Source organism: Dendrobates tinctorius, unplaced genomic scaffold (assembly GCF_039654945.1).
Source record: "Dendrobates tinctorius isolate UK_male_01 unplaced genomic scaffold, ASM3965494v1 ptg000245l, whole genome shotgun sequence".
Taxonomy (NCBI): domain Eukaryota; kingdom Metazoa; phylum Chordata; class Amphibia; order Anura; family Dendrobatidae; genus Dendrobates; species Dendrobates tinctorius.
This window is the reverse complement of record NW_027361912.1, coordinates 8,639,666-8,655,273: the sequence shown is the minus strand read 5'-3', so window position 1 is coordinate 8,655,273 and position 15,608 is coordinate 8,639,666. Positions and strand designations below refer to the sequence as shown.

Here is a 15,608-nt window from a genome sequence, read left to right as displayed (position 1 = left end):
CAGCTTGGAAGAAAAGCCTTGCTTCTCACAGCAGTGGATTGATGTTTGTTTCCTGGAGCAGAAGGAGAGAGTGAGGCAATCTGCCTGTAATTGCCAAAAATTGTTTTTCCTGAGCCCTTAGCATGTGGAAGCCCAGGATTCCTGGAAGCAGCGTGGGAGGGCTAGTGGTGATTTGGAACTCAACATGGCTTAAACAAGTTCTGCCTTGGAAGTGGGAAGCCCTTGATCACCTCAGTTGGTTCATCTTTGCACAGTTGCAGTATTGTAGCCCAATGAGGTTTAACTGAGGCGTGATTATTGTTAATTGAAAACTTTTCCCTGTACCCTGCCATGATGACTTGAAATACAGTCAGCTTTGGCAATTTTTGTTGGTCTCTCAGGAGACTTAATCCATTGTATGCAAATGACTGTCTTAGCTCCTCCCAGTGTGGAAGAGAAGCCTTGCTTCCCAAAGCAATGGGTCGGTGTTTGTTGCCTGGAGCAGATGAAGAGAGTGAGGCGATCTGCTTGTAATTGCCAAAAATTGCATCTTAATTGAGCCCTTAGAATGTGGAAGCCCAGGATGCCTGGAAGCAGTGTGGGAGGGCTAGTGAGGATATGGAACTCACCATAGATTAAACAAGCTCTGCTTTGGAAGCGGGAAGGCCTTGGTCACAAAAGTTCTTTCAACCTTGCCCAGTGGCAATATTGTAGCCCATGAGATTTAACCAAGGTGTGATTATTGCTAATTGAAAACTTTTTCCAATACTCCGCCATGATGGCTTGAAATACAGTCAGCTTTGGCAATTTTTGTTGGTCTCTCAGGAGACTTAATCCATTGTATGCAAATGACAGTATTAGCTTCTCCCAGTGTGGAAGAAAAGCCTTGCTTCTCACAGCAATAGATTGATGCTTGTTTCTTGGAGCAGAAGGCGAGAGTGAGGTAATCTGCCTGTAATTGCTAAAAATTACATCTTTCCTGAGCCCTCAGAATGTGGAAGCCCAGGATGCCTGGAAGCAGCGTGGAGGGCTAGTGGTTATTTGGAACTCACCATAGCTTAAACAAGTTCTGCCTTGGAAGCGGGAAGCCCTTGGTCACTTCTGTTCCTTCATCTTTGCGCTGTGGCAATATCGTAGCCCATGAGGTTTAACCGAGGCGTGATTATTGCTAACTGAAAACTTTTCCCAATACCCCGCCATGACGACTTGAAATACAGTCAGCTTTGGCAATTTTTGTTGGTGTCTCAGAAGACTTAATTCATGGTATGCAAATGACAGTCTTAGCTTCTCCCAGTGTGGAAGAAAAGCCTTGTATCTCACAGCAATGGATTGATGTTTGTTTCTTGGAGCAGAAGGCCAGAGTGAGGCAATCTGCCTGTAATTGCCAAAAATTACATCTTTCCTGAGCCCTCAGAATGTGGAAGCCCAGGATTCCTCGAAGCAGCGTGGAGGGCTAGTGGTGATTTGGAACTCACCATGGCTTATACAAGTTCTGCCTTGGAAGCGGGAAGCCCTTGGTCACTTCTGTTCCTTCATCTTTGCGCTGTGGCAATATCGTAGCCCATGAGGTTTAACCGAGGCGTGATTATTGCTAGTTGAAAACTTTTTCCAATACCCCGCCATGACGACTTGAAATACAGTCAGCTTTGGAAATTTTTGTTGGTCTCTCAGGAGACTTAATCCATTGTATGCAAATAATAGAGTCTTAGCTCCTCCCAGTGTGGAAGAGAAGCCTTGCTTCCCACAGCAATGGATTGATGTTTGTTGACTGTAGCAGAAGAAGCGAGTAAGGCGATCTACCTGTAATTGCCAAAAAATTTCATCTTAACTGAGCCCTTAGAATGTGGAATCTCAGGATGCCTGGAAGCAGTGTGGAAGGGCTAGTGAGAATTTGTAACTCACCGTAGCTTAAACAAGCTCTGCTTTGGAAGCAGGAAGGCATTGGTCACAACAGTTCTTTCAATTTTGTGCAGTGGCAATGTCATAGTCCATGAGGTTTAACCGAGGCGTGATTATTACTAATTAAAAATTTTTTCTAATACCCTGCCATGATGACTTGAAATACAGTCAGTTTTGGCAATGTTTGTTGGTCTCTCAGGAGACTTAATCTATGGTATGCAAATGACAGTCTTAGGTCCTCCCAGTGTAGAAGAAAAGCCAGCCTTCTCACAGCAATGGATTGATGTTTGTTTCTTGGAGCTGAAGGCGAGAGTGAGGCAATCTGCCTGTTATTGCCAAAAATTACATCTTAACTGAGCCCTTAGAATGTGAAAGCCCAGGATGCCTGGAAGCAGTGTGGAGGGCTAGTGGTGATTTGGAACTCACCATGGCTTAAACAAGTTCTGCCTTGGAAGCGGGAAGCCCTTGGTCACTTCTGTTCTTTCATCTTTGCGCTGTGGCAACATCATAGCCCATGAGGTTTAATCGAGGCGTGATTATTGCTAATTGAAAACTTTTCCCAATACCCCGCCATAATGCCTTGGAATACAGTCAGCTTTGGCAATTTTTGTTGGTCCCGCAGGAGACTTAATCCATGGTATGCAAATGACAGTCTAAGGCTAGTTTCACACTTGCTTTTTTTTGCAGCGCGTTTTTCCCGCAAAAAAACGCATTGAAAAAACGCATACAAAAGCATACAACTGCTGCGTTTTTTTCAAGCATTTTTATGAGCATGCATGAAAAAAACGCAGCGTTTTTATGCGTTTGTATGCGTTTTTAGTGCGTTTTTACCGCGTTTGCGTTTTTTTCTAACATTAGGTGGCCCCTCACACTAACCCAAACCATGACTTTACTAACCCTAACCCTGACCCTAACCCTGACCCTGACCCTAACCCTAACCCTGACCCTGACCCTGACCCTAACCCTGACCCTGACCCTGACCCTAACCCTAACCCTAACCCTTAACCAAACCATACTCAACCCTAACCCAAACCCTAAACCCTAACTAACCCTAACCCTGACCCTAACCCTGACCCTGACCCTAACCCTAACCCTAACCCTTAACCAAACCATACTTAACCCTAACCCAAACCCTAAACCCTAACTAACCCTAACCCTAACCCTAACCCTGACCCTAACCCTAACCCTGACCCTAACCCTTAACCAAACCATACTTAACCCTAACCCTGACCCTAATTCTAACCCTGACCCTAACCCTGACCCTAACCCTTAACCAAACCATACTTAACCCTAACCCTAACCCTGACCCTAACCCTTAACCAAACCATACTTAACCCTAACCCTGACCCTAATTCTAACCCTGACCCTAACCCTGACCCTAACCCTTAACCAAACCATACTTAACCCTAACCCTAACCCTAACCCTAACCCTAACCCTTAACCAAACCATACTTAACCCTAACCCTGACCCTAACCCTTAACCAAACCATACTTAACCCTAACCCTGACCCTAACCCCAACCCTAACCCTGACCCTGACCCTAACCCTAACCCTAAACCCCTTTAACTAACCCTAACTCTAACCCAAACCCCTAAATTCCATGGTTAACAAAAAAAAACGCATGTGCAAAAAAACGCATACATAAGCATGCCAATGCGCACATATGCGCACCCATAGGCTATAATGGCCATTTTTAGCGCAAAACGTGCGCATACGTGCGCATGCGCTTTTTTGCAGGGCCAAAAAATGCAACATGCTGCGTCTGGAAAATACCAACGCACACCCCAAAAAAACGCAGCGCATGAAAATCGCATACGTGCGCATGCCAGCGCGCAGGTATGCGCACCCATGTTAAATATAGGGGAAAAAACGCATGCGCAGGTATGCGTTTTTTTCCAGCGCTAAAAAACGCAAATGTGAAACCAGTCTAAGCTCCTGCCAGCGTAGAAGAAAAGCCTTGCTTCTCACAGCAATGGATTGATGTTTGTTTCCTGGAGCAGAAGGAGAGAGTGAGGCAATCTGCCTGTAAATGCCAAAAATTGTTTTTCCTGAGCCCTTAGCATGTGGAAGCCCAGGATGCCTGGAAGCAGCGTGGGAGAGCTAGTGGTGATTTGGAACTCAACATGGCTTAAACAAGTTCTGCCTTGGAAGTGGGAAGCCCTTGATCACCTCAGTTGGTTCATCTTTGCGCAGTGGCAATATCGTAGCCCAATGAGGTTTAACTGAGGCGTGATTATTGGTAATTGAAAACTTTTCCCTGTACCATGCCATGATGACTTGAAATACAGTCAGCTTTGGCAATTTTTGTTGGTCTCTCAGGAGACTTAATCCATTGTATGCAAATGACTGTCTTAGCTCCTCCCAGTGTGGAAGAGAAGCCTTGCTTCCGAAAGCAATGGGTCGGTGTTTGTTGCCTGGATCAGAAGGAGAGAGTGAGGCAATCTGCTTGTAATTGCCAAAAATTTCATCTTAACTGAGCCCTTAGAATGTGGAAGCTCAGGATTCCTGGAAGCAGTGTGGAAGGGCTAGTGAGAATTTGTAACTCACCGTAGCTTAAACAAGCTCTGCTTTGGAAGCAGGAAGGCATTGGTCACAACAGTTCTTTCAATTTTGCTCAGTGGCAATGTCATAGTCCATGAGGTTTAACCGAGGCGTGATTATTGCTAATTGAAAATTTTTCCCAATACCCTGCCATGATGTCTTGAAATACAGTCAGTTTTGGCAATGTTTGTTGGTCTTTCAGGGGACTTAATCTATGGTATGCAAATGACAGTCTTAGGTCCTCCCAGTGTAGAAGAAAAGCCTTGCTTCTCACAGCAATGGATTGATGTTTGTTTTTTGGAGCTGAAGGCGAGAGTGAGGCAATCTGCCTGTTATTGCCAAAAATTACATCTAAACTGAGCCCTTAGAATGTGAAAGCCCAGGATGCCTGGAAGCAGTGTGGAGGGCTAGTGGTGATTTGGAACTCACCATGGCTTAAAAAGTTCTGCCTTGGAATCGGGAAGCCCTTGGTCACTTCTGTTCTTTCATCTTTGCGCTGTGGCAATATCGTAGCCCATGAGGTTTAACCGAGGCGTGATTATTGCTAATTAAAAACTTTTCCCAATACCCCGCCATAATGACTTGGAATACAGTCAGCTTTGGCAATTTTTGTTGGTCTCTCAGGAGACTTAATCCATGGTATGCAAATGACAGTATTAGCTCCTCCCAGTGTGGAAGAAAAGCCTTGCTTCTCACAGCAATGAATTGATGTTTGTTTCTTGGAGCAGAAGGTGAGAGTGAGGCAATCTGCCTGTAATTGCCAAAAATTACATCTTTCCTGAGCCCTTATAATGTGGAATCCCAGATTGCCTGGAAGCTGCTTGGAGGGCTAGTGGTGATTTGGAACTCACCATGGCTTAAACAAGTTCTGCCTTGGAAGCGGGAAGCCCTTGGTCACTTCTGTTCTTTCATCTTTGCGCTGTGGCAACATCATAGCCCATGAGGTTTAACCGAGGCGTGATTATTGCTAATTGAAAACTTTTCCCAATACCCCGCCATAATGCCTTGGAATACAGTCAGCTTTGGCAATTTTTGTTGGTCCCTCAGGAGACTTATCCATGGTATGCAAATGACAGTATTAGCTCCTGCCAGAGTGGAAGAAAAGCCTTGCTTCTCACAGCAATGGATTGATGTTTGTTTCCTGGAGCGGAAGGAGAGAGTGAGGCAATCTGCCTGTAATTGACAAAAATTGTTTTTCCTGAGCCCTTAGCATGTGGAAACCAAGGATGCCTGGAAGCAGCGTGGGAGGGCTAGTGGTGATTTGGAACTCAACATGGCTTAAACAAGTTTTGCCTTGGAAGTGGGAAGCCCTTGATCACCACAGTTGGTTCATCTTTGCGCAGTGGCAATATCGTAGCCCAATGAGGTTTAACTGAGGCTTGATTATTGGTAATTGAAAACTTTTCCCTGCACCCTGCCATGATGACTTGAAATACAGTCAGCTTTGGCAATTTTTGTTGGTCTCTCAAGAGACTTAATCCATGGTATGCAAAGGACAGTCTTAGCTCCTCCCAGTGTGGAAGAGAAGCCTTGCTTCCCACAGCAATGGATTAATGTTTGTTGACTGTAGCAGAAGAAGCGAGTGAGGCGATCTACCTGTAACTGCCAAAAAATTACATCTTAACTGAGCCCTTAGAATGTGGAAGCACAGGATGCCTGGAAGCAGCGTGGAGGGCTAGTGGTGATTTGGAACTCACCATGGCTTAAAAAGTTCTGCCTTGGAAGCGGGAAGCCCTTGGTCACTTCTGTTCTTTCATCTTTGCGCTGTGGCAATATCGTAGCCCATGAGGTTTACCGAGGCGTGATTATTGCTAATTGAAAACTTTTCCCAATACCCCGCCATAATGACTTGGAATACAGTCAGCTTTGGCAATTTTTGTTGGTCTCTCAGGAGACTTAATCCATGGTATGCAAATGACAGTCTAAGCTCCTGCCAGCGTGGAAGAAAAGCCTTGCTTCTCACAGCAATGGATTGATGTTTGTTTCCTGGAGCAGAAGGCGAGAGTGAGGCAATCTGCCTGTAATTGCCAAAAATTACATCTTTCCTGAGCCCTCAGAATGTGGAAGCCCAGGATTCCTCGAAGCAGCGTGGAGGGCTAGTGGTGATTTGGAACTCACCATGGCTTATACAAGTACTGCCTTGGAAGCGGGAAGCCCTTGGTCACTTCTGTTCCTTCATCTTTGCGCTGTGGCAATATCGTAGCCCATGAGGTTTAACCGAGGCGTGATTATTGCTAATTGAAAACTTTTCCCAATACCCCGCCATGACGACTTGAAATACAGTCAGCTTTGGAAATTTTTGTTGGTCTCTCAGGAGACTTAATCCATTGTATGCAAATAACAGAGTCTTAGCTCCTCCCAGCGTGGAAGTAAAGCCTTGCTTCTCACAGCAATGCATTGATGTTTGTTGCCTGGAGCAGAAGGAGAGAGTGAGGCAATCTGCTTGTAATTGCCAAAAATTTCATCTTAACTGAGCCCTTAGAATGTGGAAGCTCAGGATGCCTGGAAGCAGTGTGGAAGGGCTAGTGAGAATTTGTAGCTCACCGTAGCTTAAACAAGCTCTGCTTTGGAAGCAGGAAGGCATTGGTCACAACAGTTCTTTCAATTTTGCGCATTGGCAATGTCATAGTCCATGAGGTTTAACCGAGGCGTGATTATTGCTAATTGAAAATTTTTCCCAATACCCCGCCATAATGACTTGGAATACAGTCAGCTTTGGCAATTTTTGTTGGTCTCTCAGGAGACTTAATCCATGGTATGCAAATGACAGTCTTATCTCCTGCCAGCTTGGAAGAAAAGCCTTGCTTATCACAGCAGTGGATTGATGTTTGTTTCCTGGAGCAGAAGGAGAGAGTGAGGCAATCTGCCTGTAATTGCCAAAAATTGTTTTTCCTGAGCCCTTAGCATGTGGAAGCCCAGGATGCCTGGAAGCAGCGTGGGAGGGCTAGTGGTGATTTGCAACTCAACATGGCTTAAACAAGTTCTGCCTTGGAAGTGGGAAGCCCTTGATCACCTCAGTTGGTTCATCTTTGCGCAGTGGCAATATCGTAGCCCAATGAGGTTTAACTGAGGCGTGATTATTGGTAATTGAAAACTTTTCCCAATACCCCGCCATGATGACTTGAAATACAGTCAGCTTTGGCAATTTTTGTTGGTCTCTCAGGAGATTTAATCCATTGTATGCAAATGACTGTCTTAGCTCCTCCCAGTGTGGAAGAGAAGCCTTGCTTCCCAAAGCAGTGGGTTGGTGTTTGTTGCCTGGAGCAGAAGAAGAGAGTGAGGCGATCTACCTGTAATTGCAGAGAAGACATGTGATAGAAACCTTGAGGATGATTTGTTTGCGTGTATTGAGAGAAAGGTGTTGGAGAATGATTTGCAAGAACTTATGAAGGATATAGATGAGGAAGAAGTGAAGAGTGTGATGATTAGTATGGCTTTAAACAAGACTCCAGGTGAGGATGGATTGCCGGCTGAGTTTTATAGGAAAATGTGGGATATTGTGGGGTGTGATTTAAGGGAAGTATATAAATGTATGTGGGGAAATAGTGGGAAAGCTGAAAGTATGAAAAGTGGTGTGGTTGTTTTAATTTATAATAATGGGGATGAGAAGGATGTCAAAAACTGGAGGCCAATTACACTTTTGAATGTTGATTATAAGATATTTGCAAAATTGGTGGCAAATAGGATGAGAGGGGTGATTAGTCAGGTGATTGGTGAAGAGCAAGTGTGTGGTGTACCTGGAAGGAGGATAAGTGAAAATCTGTGCTTGCTGAGAGACGTGCTGTGGGATAGTATGAGTAGAAAGCAAGATGTTAGTATATTGTCAATTGATTTTGAAAAGGCTTTTGATAGAGTGTCGCATGGATTTTTGTTTAGAGTGTTAGTAAAAATGGGATTTCCTGGTGTTTTTGTGAATGTGATAAGGATGTTGTATAAGGACGCATGTAGTAAAGTTTTGATAAATGGGTGGGTTAGTGAAGAAGTGAAGATGCACTCAGGGGTGAGACAAGGTTGCCCGCTATAACCTATTGTGTTCATTTGTGTAATGGAACCTCTACTGGAGCTGATTAGGAGAGATAAATGTATGAGGGGTGTAAGAGTGCCTGGAAGTGGTGGGAAAGAAGTGAAAGTTTTAGCATATATGGATGATGTGTGTGTGGTTTGTGATTCTGTGTGCACGCTAAGAAGGGCTAAATTGTTAGTCTCCTTATTTTGTGGTGCATCCGCTTTTAGGGTGAATTGGGGTAAAAGTGTTTGGAAGTGTTTTGGAAATGTGACTGTAAATGAGGATTTGGGCTTTGTGAGAGTGTATGGGCCAATGAAAGTGCTAGGTGTAAAGTTTGATGGAAGTTTGGATGGGAGAGAAAGTTGGGAGGATGTGGGAAAGAGAGTGATGAAAAAGTTAAATTTTTGGAAATTGAGAGAGTTGTCTTTTGTGGGTAAGATTTTAATAATTAAGAGTGTGATTTTGCCAATGTTGTTGTATGTTGCGTTAGTTTTTCCACCTGGATATTTGGTTCTGAGAAGACTTAATAGGATTTTGTTTGTTTTTTTCTGGGGAACAAAAATGGAGAGAGTGAAAAGAGAGATTGTCATGAAAGATTGGAGAAATGGAGGGATGAACTTTCCAAATATTGAATTATATCTGGGTATGAATGTCCTTTTTGCAGCAAAAAGAATGCTGGGAGGTGAGTGGAAATCTGCATGTATGTTGAGATTTTTGAGTGGGAATGTTTTATGCAAATTAGGATGGATGGCTAGAGATTTGAGGAGACCATGTGCTTTTGTATGTCCTAAGTGGTATGGTTTCTTTGAAACTTTTGTGAAACAGTTTGATCTGGATGGTGGGGGGAATGAGGTCTGGAAAGACAAGAAGAGTGTTTTGAATTTCATTGGAGAGAAAGAGCTGCAATGTAATATAAATATGGTGAAAGGCCAGGATGTTGAGAAAGTGTGGAAAAGTCTGAAGACTGATGGAATAACAAATAGGCAAAGAGAGATTGTATGGCAGAGTATGCATGGGGCGCTACCAGTAAGAGAGTTTTACAAAAATCGGAGTATAAGAAGTACGGATGAATGTCCCAGAGACAATTGCCATAGAAGTGAAAGTATTGTGCATCTGTTCTGGAATTGTGGAATGGCTCAGGAAGTGTGGAAGGGAATGGGTCCACTATTTAAAGAGCTAATTGGATTAAATAACTTGTCTTTTCAGTTGATAATGTTTGGATTGGGTGCTGTGAGTATGAAAAGTCAAAGAATTTTATTTATCATGATAGCTGTTATTAAAGAAGTATTGTGGGATGTCAGGAATTTGTATGTATTTAAAAAGAAAACTGTGACTGTGGATGGATGTCTGAGGATGATATTGGATAAACTGTACACGGTGTATTTGTTGGATAAGAAAAGATTTGGGGAAAATGAGGCTGAAGGGGTGTGGAAATTCTTGAAATGGAGACACGTGGTAAACGTGTAGTATTGTGGGGATGGGGGAGGCTTTATGAGTGGTGGGTTAAATATTTGCAAATAATGTACTTTCTGAACTGCAGAAATAAATTTGCCTGATGATGATTTTGGATAAAATTATTTCAGAAGGACGAAATTTTCTGAAATTAAGCATGGATTGGTAACAAAGTTTTACTGTTTTATAATCCAAATCTGAAGGTTTAAAAAAAAAAAAAAAAAAGTTTAACCGAGGCGTGATTATTGCTAATTGAAAACTTTTCCCAATACCTCTCCATGATGACTTGAAATACAGTCAGCTTTGGCAATTTTTGTTGGTCTCTCAGGAGACTTAATCCATGGTATGCAAATTAAAGTCTTAGTTCCTCCCAGCGTGGAAGAGAAGCTTTGCTTCCCACAGCAATGAATTGATGTTTGTTGCCTGGAGCAGAAGGAGAGAGTGAGGCGATCTGCCTGTAATTGCCAAAAATTATGTCTTACCAGAGCCCTTAGCAGGTGGAAGCCCAGGATGCCTGGAAGCAGAGTGGGAGGGCTAGTGGTGATTTGGAACTCACCATGGCTTAAACAAGTTCTGCCTTGAAAGTGGGAAGCCCTTGGTTACGTTAGTTGGTTAATCTTTGCGCAGTGGCAATATCGTAGCCCATGAGGTATAACTGAGGCGTGATTATAGCTAATTAAAAACTTATCCCAATACCCCGCCATGATGGCTTGAAATACAGTCAGCTTTGACAATTTTTGTTGGTCTCTCAGGAGACTTAATCCATGGTATGCAAATGACAGAGTCTTGGCTCCTCCCAGTGTGAAAAAGATGCCTTGCTTCTCACAGCAATGGGTTGATGTTTGTTGCCTGGAGAAGAACAGAGTCAGGCGATCTGCCTGTAATTGCCAAAAATTACATCTTAACTGAGCCCTTAGAACGTGGAAGCCCAGGATGCCTGGAAGCAGCGTGGGAGGACTAGTGGGGATTTGTAACTCACCATAGCTTAAACAAGCTCTGCCTTGGAAGTGGGAAGGCCTTTGTCACAACAGTTCTTTCAACTTTGTGCAGTGGCAATATCCTAGACCATGAGGTTTAACCGAGGCGTAATTATTGCTAATTGAAAAATTTTTCTAATACCCCGCCATGATTACTTGAAATACAGTCAGCTTTGGCAATTTTTGTTGGTCACTCAGAAGATTTAATCCATGGTTTGTAAATGATGGAGTCTTAGATCCTCCCAGTGTGGAAGATATGGCTTGCTTCTTCCAGCAATGGATTGATGTTTGTTGCCTGGAGCAGAAAGAGAGAGTTAGGTGATTTGCTTGCAATTGCCAAAAATTACATCTCTCTGATCCCTTAGAATGTGGAAGCCAAGGATCCCTGGAAGCAGCGTGGGTGGGCAAGTGGTGATTTGGAACTCACCATGGCTTAACCAAGCACTGCCTTGGAAGCTGGAAGGCCTTGGTCACAAAAGTTCCTTTAACTTTGTGCAGTGGCAATATCGTAGTCCATGAGGTTTAACCGAGGTGTGATTATTGCTAATTGAAAACTTTTCCCAATACCGCGCCATAATTACTTGGAATACAGTCAGCTTTGGCAATTTTTCTTGGTCTCTCAGGAGACTTAATCCATGGTATGCAAATGACAGTCTTATCTCCTGCCAGCGTGGAAGAAAAGCTTTGCTTCTCACAGCAATGGATTGATGTTTGTTGCCTGGAGCAGAAGGAGAGAGTGAGGCAATCTGCCTGTAATTGCCAAAAATTATGTTTTTCCTGAGCCCTTACCATGTGGAAGCCCAGGATGCCTGGAAGCAGCGTGGGAGGGCTAGTGGTGATTTGGAACTCAACATGGCTTAAACAAGTTCTGCCTTGGATGTGGGAAGCCCTTTGTCACCTCAGTTGGTTCATCTTTGCGCAGTGGCAATATCGTAGCCCAATGAGATTTAACTGAGGCGGGATTATTGGTAATTGAAAACTTTTCCCTATTCCCTGCCATGATGACTTGCAATACAGTCTGCTTTGGCAATTTTTTTGGTCTCTCAGGAGACTTAATCCATGGTATGCAAAGGACAGTCTTAGCTTCTGCCAGCGAGGAAGAAAAGCCTTGCTTCTCACAGCAGTGGATTGATGTTTGTTGCCTGGAGCAGAAAGAGAGAGTTAGGTGATTTGCTTGCAATTGCCAAAAATTACATCTCTCTGATCCCTTAGAATGTGGAAGCCAAGGATCCCTGGAAGCAGCGTGGGTGGGCAAGTGGTGATTTGGAACTCACCATGGCTTAACCAAGCACTGCCTTGGAAGCTGGAAGGCCTTGGTCACAAAAGTTCCTTTAACTTTGTGCAGTGGCAATATCGTAGTCCATGAGGTTTAACCGAGGTGTGATTATTGCTAATTGAAAACTTTTCCCAATACCGCGCCATAATTACTTGGAATACAGTCAGCTTTGGCAATTTTTCTTGGTCTCTCAGGAGACTTAATCCATGGTATGCAAATGACAGTCTTATCTCCTGCCAGCGTGGAAGAAAAGCTTTGCTTCTCACAGCAATGGATTGATGTTTGTTGCCTGGAGCAGAAGGAGAGAGTGAGGCAATCTGCCTGTAATTGCCAAAAATTATGTTTTTCCTGAGCCCTTACCATGTGGAAGCCCAGGATGCCTGGAAGCAGCGTGGGAGGGCTAGTGGTGATTTGGAACTCAACATGGCTTAAACAAGTTCTGCCTTGGATGTGGGAAGCCCTTTGTCACCTCAGTTGGTTCATCTTTGCGCAGTGGCAATATCGTAGCCCAATGAGATTTAACTGAGGCGGGATTATTGGTAATTGAAAACTTTTCCCTATTCCCTGCCATGATGACTTGCAATACAGTCTGCTTTGGCAATTTTTTTGGTCTCTCAGGAGACTTAATCCATGGTATGCAAAGGACAGTCTTAGCTCCTCCCAGTGTGGAAGAGAAGCCTTGCTTCCCACAGCAATGGATTGATGTTTGTTGACTGTAGCAGAAGAAGCGAGTAAGGCGATCTACCTGTAATTGCCAAAAAATTACATCTTAACTGAGCCCTTAGAATGTGGAAGCCCAGGATGCCTGGAAGCAATGTGGGAGGGCTAGTGAGGATTTGGAACTCACCATATCTTAAACAAGCTCTGCTTTGGAAGCAGGAAGGCCTTGGTCACAACTGTTCTTTCAAGTTTGCGCTGTGGCAATATTGTAGCCCATGAGGTTTAACCGAAGAATGATTATTGCTAATTGAAAACTTTTCCCAATTCCCCACCATGATGATTTGAAATACAATCAGCTTTTGCAATTTTTGTTGGTCTCTCAGAAGATGTAATCCATGGTATGCAAATGACAGTCTTAGCTCCTCCCAGCATGGAAGAAAAGCCTTGCTTCTCACAGCAATGGATTGATGTTTGTTGCCTGGAGCAGAAGGAGAGAGTGAGGCAATCTGCCTGTAATTGCCAAAAATTGTTTTTCCTGAGCCCTTAGCATGTGGAAGCCCAGGATGCCTGGAAGCAGCGTGGGAGGGCTAGTGGTGATTTGGAACTCAACATGGCTTAAACAAGTTCTGCCTTGGAAGTGGGAAGCCCTTGGTCACCTCAGTTGGTTCACCTTTGCGCAGTGGCAATATCGTAGCTCAATGAGGTTTAACTGAGGCGTGATTATTGGTAATTGAAAACTTTTCCCTGTACCCTGCCATGATGACTTGCAATACAGTCAGCTTTGGCAATTTTTGTTGGTCTCTCAGAAGACTTAATCCATGGTATGCAAAGGACAGTCTTAGCTCCTCCCAGTGTGGAAGAGAAGCCTTGCTTCCCACAGCAATGGATTAATGTTTGTTGACTGTAGCAGAAGAAGCGAGTGAGGCGATCTACCTGTAATTGCCAAAAAATTACATCTTAACTGAGCCCTAGAGTTGAGCGACTTTTGGTTTTTTAGGGTCGCGTTTCGTTTCGTGAAACCCGACTTTTCCAAAAGTCGGGTTGAGCAAGATCGTCCGATTATAGGGAAAAGTCGGGGTCGTCCCGAAACACGAAACCCAATGTAAGTCAATGGGGAATAAAAGTCGGTAGTGAGAGGAGGACAGGAAACACACCTACAGTGCCCATTTGAATGCCAAAAGCATCAATTCTTCTTACTTAAGCTTGTCAACCTTAATTAACTTCATAATACAAGTTACGCACTGAAAAATGGGGGTTATTTGTCTAAAGTTGTGGTGGGGTAGGGCTGGCTCCAGGTTTTCATGTGCCCTGGGCGAAAGAGCGCCCCTTTAACACATACCACAACTCATCATGCTCCAAGACGGCAGAGAAATAGCGGTGTATAGTACAATGAAAAATACTTCACTTTTTACATCTCATGACGAGGCCCATCTATTTCTCCATACAGAATCATTGGTCCCATATAATGTTTGAAACAGTATATGATGAGCTCCACATAATGCTACAGTATATGTTGGTCCCCATGGATGAAGCTCCACTGTCTTATGGGCCCAAATAATGCTCCAAATATAATGGGCCCCATTTCTAATGCTCTAGTGTATAATGGGCCCTGTAAATGCTGCTCCAGTGTCTGTTGTCCACCTTTGGAATGTTCCAGTGTATGGTGGGCCCCATCTATCATTCTCCAGAGTATAGTGCTCCCCAAAAATTGCTGTCCCAACATTGAAAACAATCAAATAAGTCTCCTCGCTAGGGAATCCCTGTACTTGTCTGGACTCCTCGTCGTCCCCATCTTCCATCTCACTGCACAGTATTTCAACTTTACAAGTGCTGTGATCCTGAGCAAGCAGGGGGGGGCCCACTCGTTGGCGACGGCACTGGCACAGGGCCCCTGATAGTTCGGTGGTGTGTCTGATGGCGGGTGGGCCGAACCTGCACTTTCATCTGCAGCTTCCTCTTTGTCACCGTGTAAGATGGAACTGTATATGGGAAGGGTAACCTGAGTTTCATCAGGGTCAGATTCAGGCCGTGTAGCGTGCGAGGGGAATGTAGTGGTCTGGGTCAATGTACTAGCAGATTCATCGAGCAGTGGCTGGGCATCAGTGCACTTGTGTCGCACCCAGGAGTACGGTCGCCACAGTGGCATTACCTTCTTCCTAGGGAGTGTGATGTCATGCTTGTGAGCAACGAACGATCTCTCTAGCAGGTTAACTGATTGGGCGGTGTTATTCCCACGAGTCATGACCCTCCAAACAGCGTTCATGAAGGCAAAGTGTTTGTTTTACGTGGGCAGTATGGTTGCAAAGCTGAACCTTAAAGGAATGTCCAGAAGGGCACCACCAGGAGTGGAGCCTATGGTTAAATTCGACTCCACCTGGGAAACCTCAACCATGCCAGCTACAGAACAGATGCACACATTGCAAGCTTAATTCAGTTAACAAACGAGACTCCGTCATGCCCCGCGGTCCGAGTCCGGCTTACTAGAGGGACACGTGAGGCTCTGGCACATGAGATTGGCCATTAACTGGTGTGTCATGCCATTACATGTCCGTGGCTGCATGTGCGCTACACTGAAAAGGCCAGCGTTTGTCGCTTACAGGTGCAGATAACCCGCAGAACAACGTTAGTGATGGGGATCACTGATGACAATTATTACCCGCGAACAATGATTTCCCAGTAAGTGCAGGTCAACCGCAGTTCCGGAATAAGGCCTAACCGTCATTCCTGAAAAAATGAAAAACTTACGTGAGCAAACCACAGGTGCTGTAGCTTGCTTAACAGCTCGCCAGCCGTTCTCACGCCCAGTATGGATTGCACG

At 44.4% G+C, this 15,608-nt stretch overlaps 23 non-coding genes and 1 pseudogene across 23 annotated transcripts; all 24 read left to right on the top strand.

Annotated features, from left to right (window-relative positions):
- The first annotated feature begins 242 nt into the window (after window positions 1–242).
- LOC141062687 (U4 spliceosomal RNA) lies at window positions 243–384 on the top strand. The gene has a single exon (XR_012224430.1). It is a non-coding gene; the product is annotated as a U4 spliceosomal RNA (small nuclear RNA).
- Window positions 385–667: 283 nt separating this feature from the next.
- Window positions 668–808, top strand: LOC141062620 (U4 spliceosomal RNA). Its single transcript, XR_012224369.1, has one exon. It is a non-coding gene; the product is annotated as a U4 spliceosomal RNA (small nuclear RNA).
- A 282-nt stretch (window positions 809–1,090) lies between these two features.
- On the top strand, window positions 1,091–1,233 carry LOC141062199 (U4 spliceosomal RNA). Its single transcript, XR_012223989.1, has one exon. It is a non-coding gene; the product is annotated as a U4 spliceosomal RNA (small nuclear RNA).
- Window positions 1,234–1,513: 280 nt separating this feature from the next.
- Window positions 1,514–1,654, top strand: LOC141061350 (U4 spliceosomal RNA). The gene has a single exon (XR_012223219.1). It is a non-coding gene; the product is annotated as a U4 spliceosomal RNA (small nuclear RNA).
- Window positions 1,655–1,940: 286 nt separating this feature from the next.
- LOC141062634 (U4 spliceosomal RNA) lies at window positions 1,941–2,081 on the top strand. The gene has a single exon (XR_012224382.1). It is a non-coding gene; the product is annotated as a U4 spliceosomal RNA (small nuclear RNA).
- Window positions 2,082–2,363: 282 nt separating this feature from the next.
- LOC141062424 (U4 spliceosomal RNA) lies at window positions 2,364–2,504 on the top strand. The gene has a single exon (XR_012224193.1). It is a non-coding gene; the product is annotated as a U4 spliceosomal RNA (small nuclear RNA).
- Window positions 2,505–4,059: 1,555 nt separating this feature from the next.
- Window positions 4,060–4,201, top strand: LOC141062465 (U4 spliceosomal RNA). Its single transcript, XR_012224229.1, has one exon. It is a non-coding gene; the product is annotated as a U4 spliceosomal RNA (small nuclear RNA).
- Window positions 4,202–4,484: 283 nt separating this feature from the next.
- On the top strand, window positions 4,485–4,625 carry LOC141062660 (U4 spliceosomal RNA). Its single transcript, XR_012224406.1, has one exon. It is a non-coding gene; the product is annotated as a U4 spliceosomal RNA (small nuclear RNA).
- A 281-nt stretch (window positions 4,626–4,906) lies between these two features.
- Window positions 4,907–5,047, top strand: LOC141061360 (U4 spliceosomal RNA). The gene has a single exon (XR_012223228.1). It is a non-coding gene; the product is annotated as a U4 spliceosomal RNA (small nuclear RNA).
- A 282-nt stretch (window positions 5,048–5,329) lies between these two features.
- On the top strand, window positions 5,330–5,470 carry LOC141062021 (U4 spliceosomal RNA). Its single transcript, XR_012223827.1, has one exon. It is a non-coding gene; the product is annotated as a U4 spliceosomal RNA (small nuclear RNA).
- Window positions 5,471–5,750: 280 nt separating this feature from the next.
- LOC141062548 (U4 spliceosomal RNA) lies at window positions 5,751–5,892 on the top strand. The gene has a single exon (XR_012224305.1). It is a non-coding gene; the product is annotated as a U4 spliceosomal RNA (small nuclear RNA).
- Window positions 5,893–6,174: 282 nt separating this feature from the next.
- Window positions 6,175–6,314, top strand: LOC141061458 (U4 spliceosomal RNA). Its single transcript, XR_012223317.1, has one exon. It is a non-coding gene; the product is annotated as a U4 spliceosomal RNA (small nuclear RNA).
- A 282-nt stretch (window positions 6,315–6,596) lies between these two features.
- On the top strand, window positions 6,597–6,737 carry LOC141061465 (U4 spliceosomal RNA). The gene has a single exon (XR_012223324.1). It is a non-coding gene; the product is annotated as a U4 spliceosomal RNA (small nuclear RNA).
- A 285-nt stretch (window positions 6,738–7,022) lies between these two features.
- LOC141062071 (U4 spliceosomal RNA) lies at window positions 7,023–7,163 on the top strand. Its single transcript, XR_012223873.1, has one exon. It is a non-coding gene; the product is annotated as a U4 spliceosomal RNA (small nuclear RNA).
- A 281-nt stretch (window positions 7,164–7,444) lies between these two features.
- On the top strand, window positions 7,445–7,586 carry LOC141061951 (U4 spliceosomal RNA). The gene has a single exon (XR_012223764.1). It is a non-coding gene; the product is annotated as a U4 spliceosomal RNA (small nuclear RNA).
- A 2,534-nt stretch (window positions 7,587–10,120) lies between these two features.
- Window positions 10,121–10,209, top strand: LOC141062781 (U4 spliceosomal RNA; annotated as a pseudogene).
- A 283-nt stretch (window positions 10,210–10,492) lies between these two features.
- Window positions 10,493–10,633, top strand: LOC141062409 (U4 spliceosomal RNA). Its single transcript, XR_012224179.1, has one exon. It is a non-coding gene; the product is annotated as a U4 spliceosomal RNA (small nuclear RNA).
- Window positions 10,634–10,915: 282 nt separating this feature from the next.
- LOC141062706 (U4 spliceosomal RNA) lies at window positions 10,916–11,056 on the top strand. Its single transcript, XR_012224447.1, has one exon. It is a non-coding gene; the product is annotated as a U4 spliceosomal RNA (small nuclear RNA).
- A 284-nt stretch (window positions 11,057–11,340) lies between these two features.
- On the top strand, window positions 11,341–11,481 carry LOC141062402 (U4 spliceosomal RNA). The gene has a single exon (XR_012224173.1). It is a non-coding gene; the product is annotated as a U4 spliceosomal RNA (small nuclear RNA).
- Window positions 11,482–11,764: 283 nt separating this feature from the next.
- LOC141062744 (U4 spliceosomal RNA) lies at window positions 11,765–11,905 on the top strand. The gene has a single exon (XR_012224482.1). It is a non-coding gene; the product is annotated as a U4 spliceosomal RNA (small nuclear RNA).
- A 282-nt stretch (window positions 11,906–12,187) lies between these two features.
- LOC141062401 (U4 spliceosomal RNA) lies at window positions 12,188–12,328 on the top strand. The gene has a single exon (XR_012224172.1). It is a non-coding gene; the product is annotated as a U4 spliceosomal RNA (small nuclear RNA).
- Window positions 12,329–12,611: 283 nt separating this feature from the next.
- Window positions 12,612–12,752, top strand: LOC141062743 (U4 spliceosomal RNA). The gene has a single exon (XR_012224481.1). It is a non-coding gene; the product is annotated as a U4 spliceosomal RNA (small nuclear RNA).
- Window positions 12,753–13,036: 284 nt separating this feature from the next.
- LOC141062736 (U4 spliceosomal RNA) lies at window positions 13,037–13,177 on the top strand. Its single transcript, XR_012224475.1, has one exon. It is a non-coding gene; the product is annotated as a U4 spliceosomal RNA (small nuclear RNA).
- Window positions 13,178–13,458: 281 nt separating this feature from the next.
- LOC141062651 (U4 spliceosomal RNA) lies at window positions 13,459–13,600 on the top strand. Its single transcript, XR_012224397.1, has one exon. It is a non-coding gene; the product is annotated as a U4 spliceosomal RNA (small nuclear RNA).
- Window positions 13,601–15,608: the final 2,008 nt, after the last annotated feature.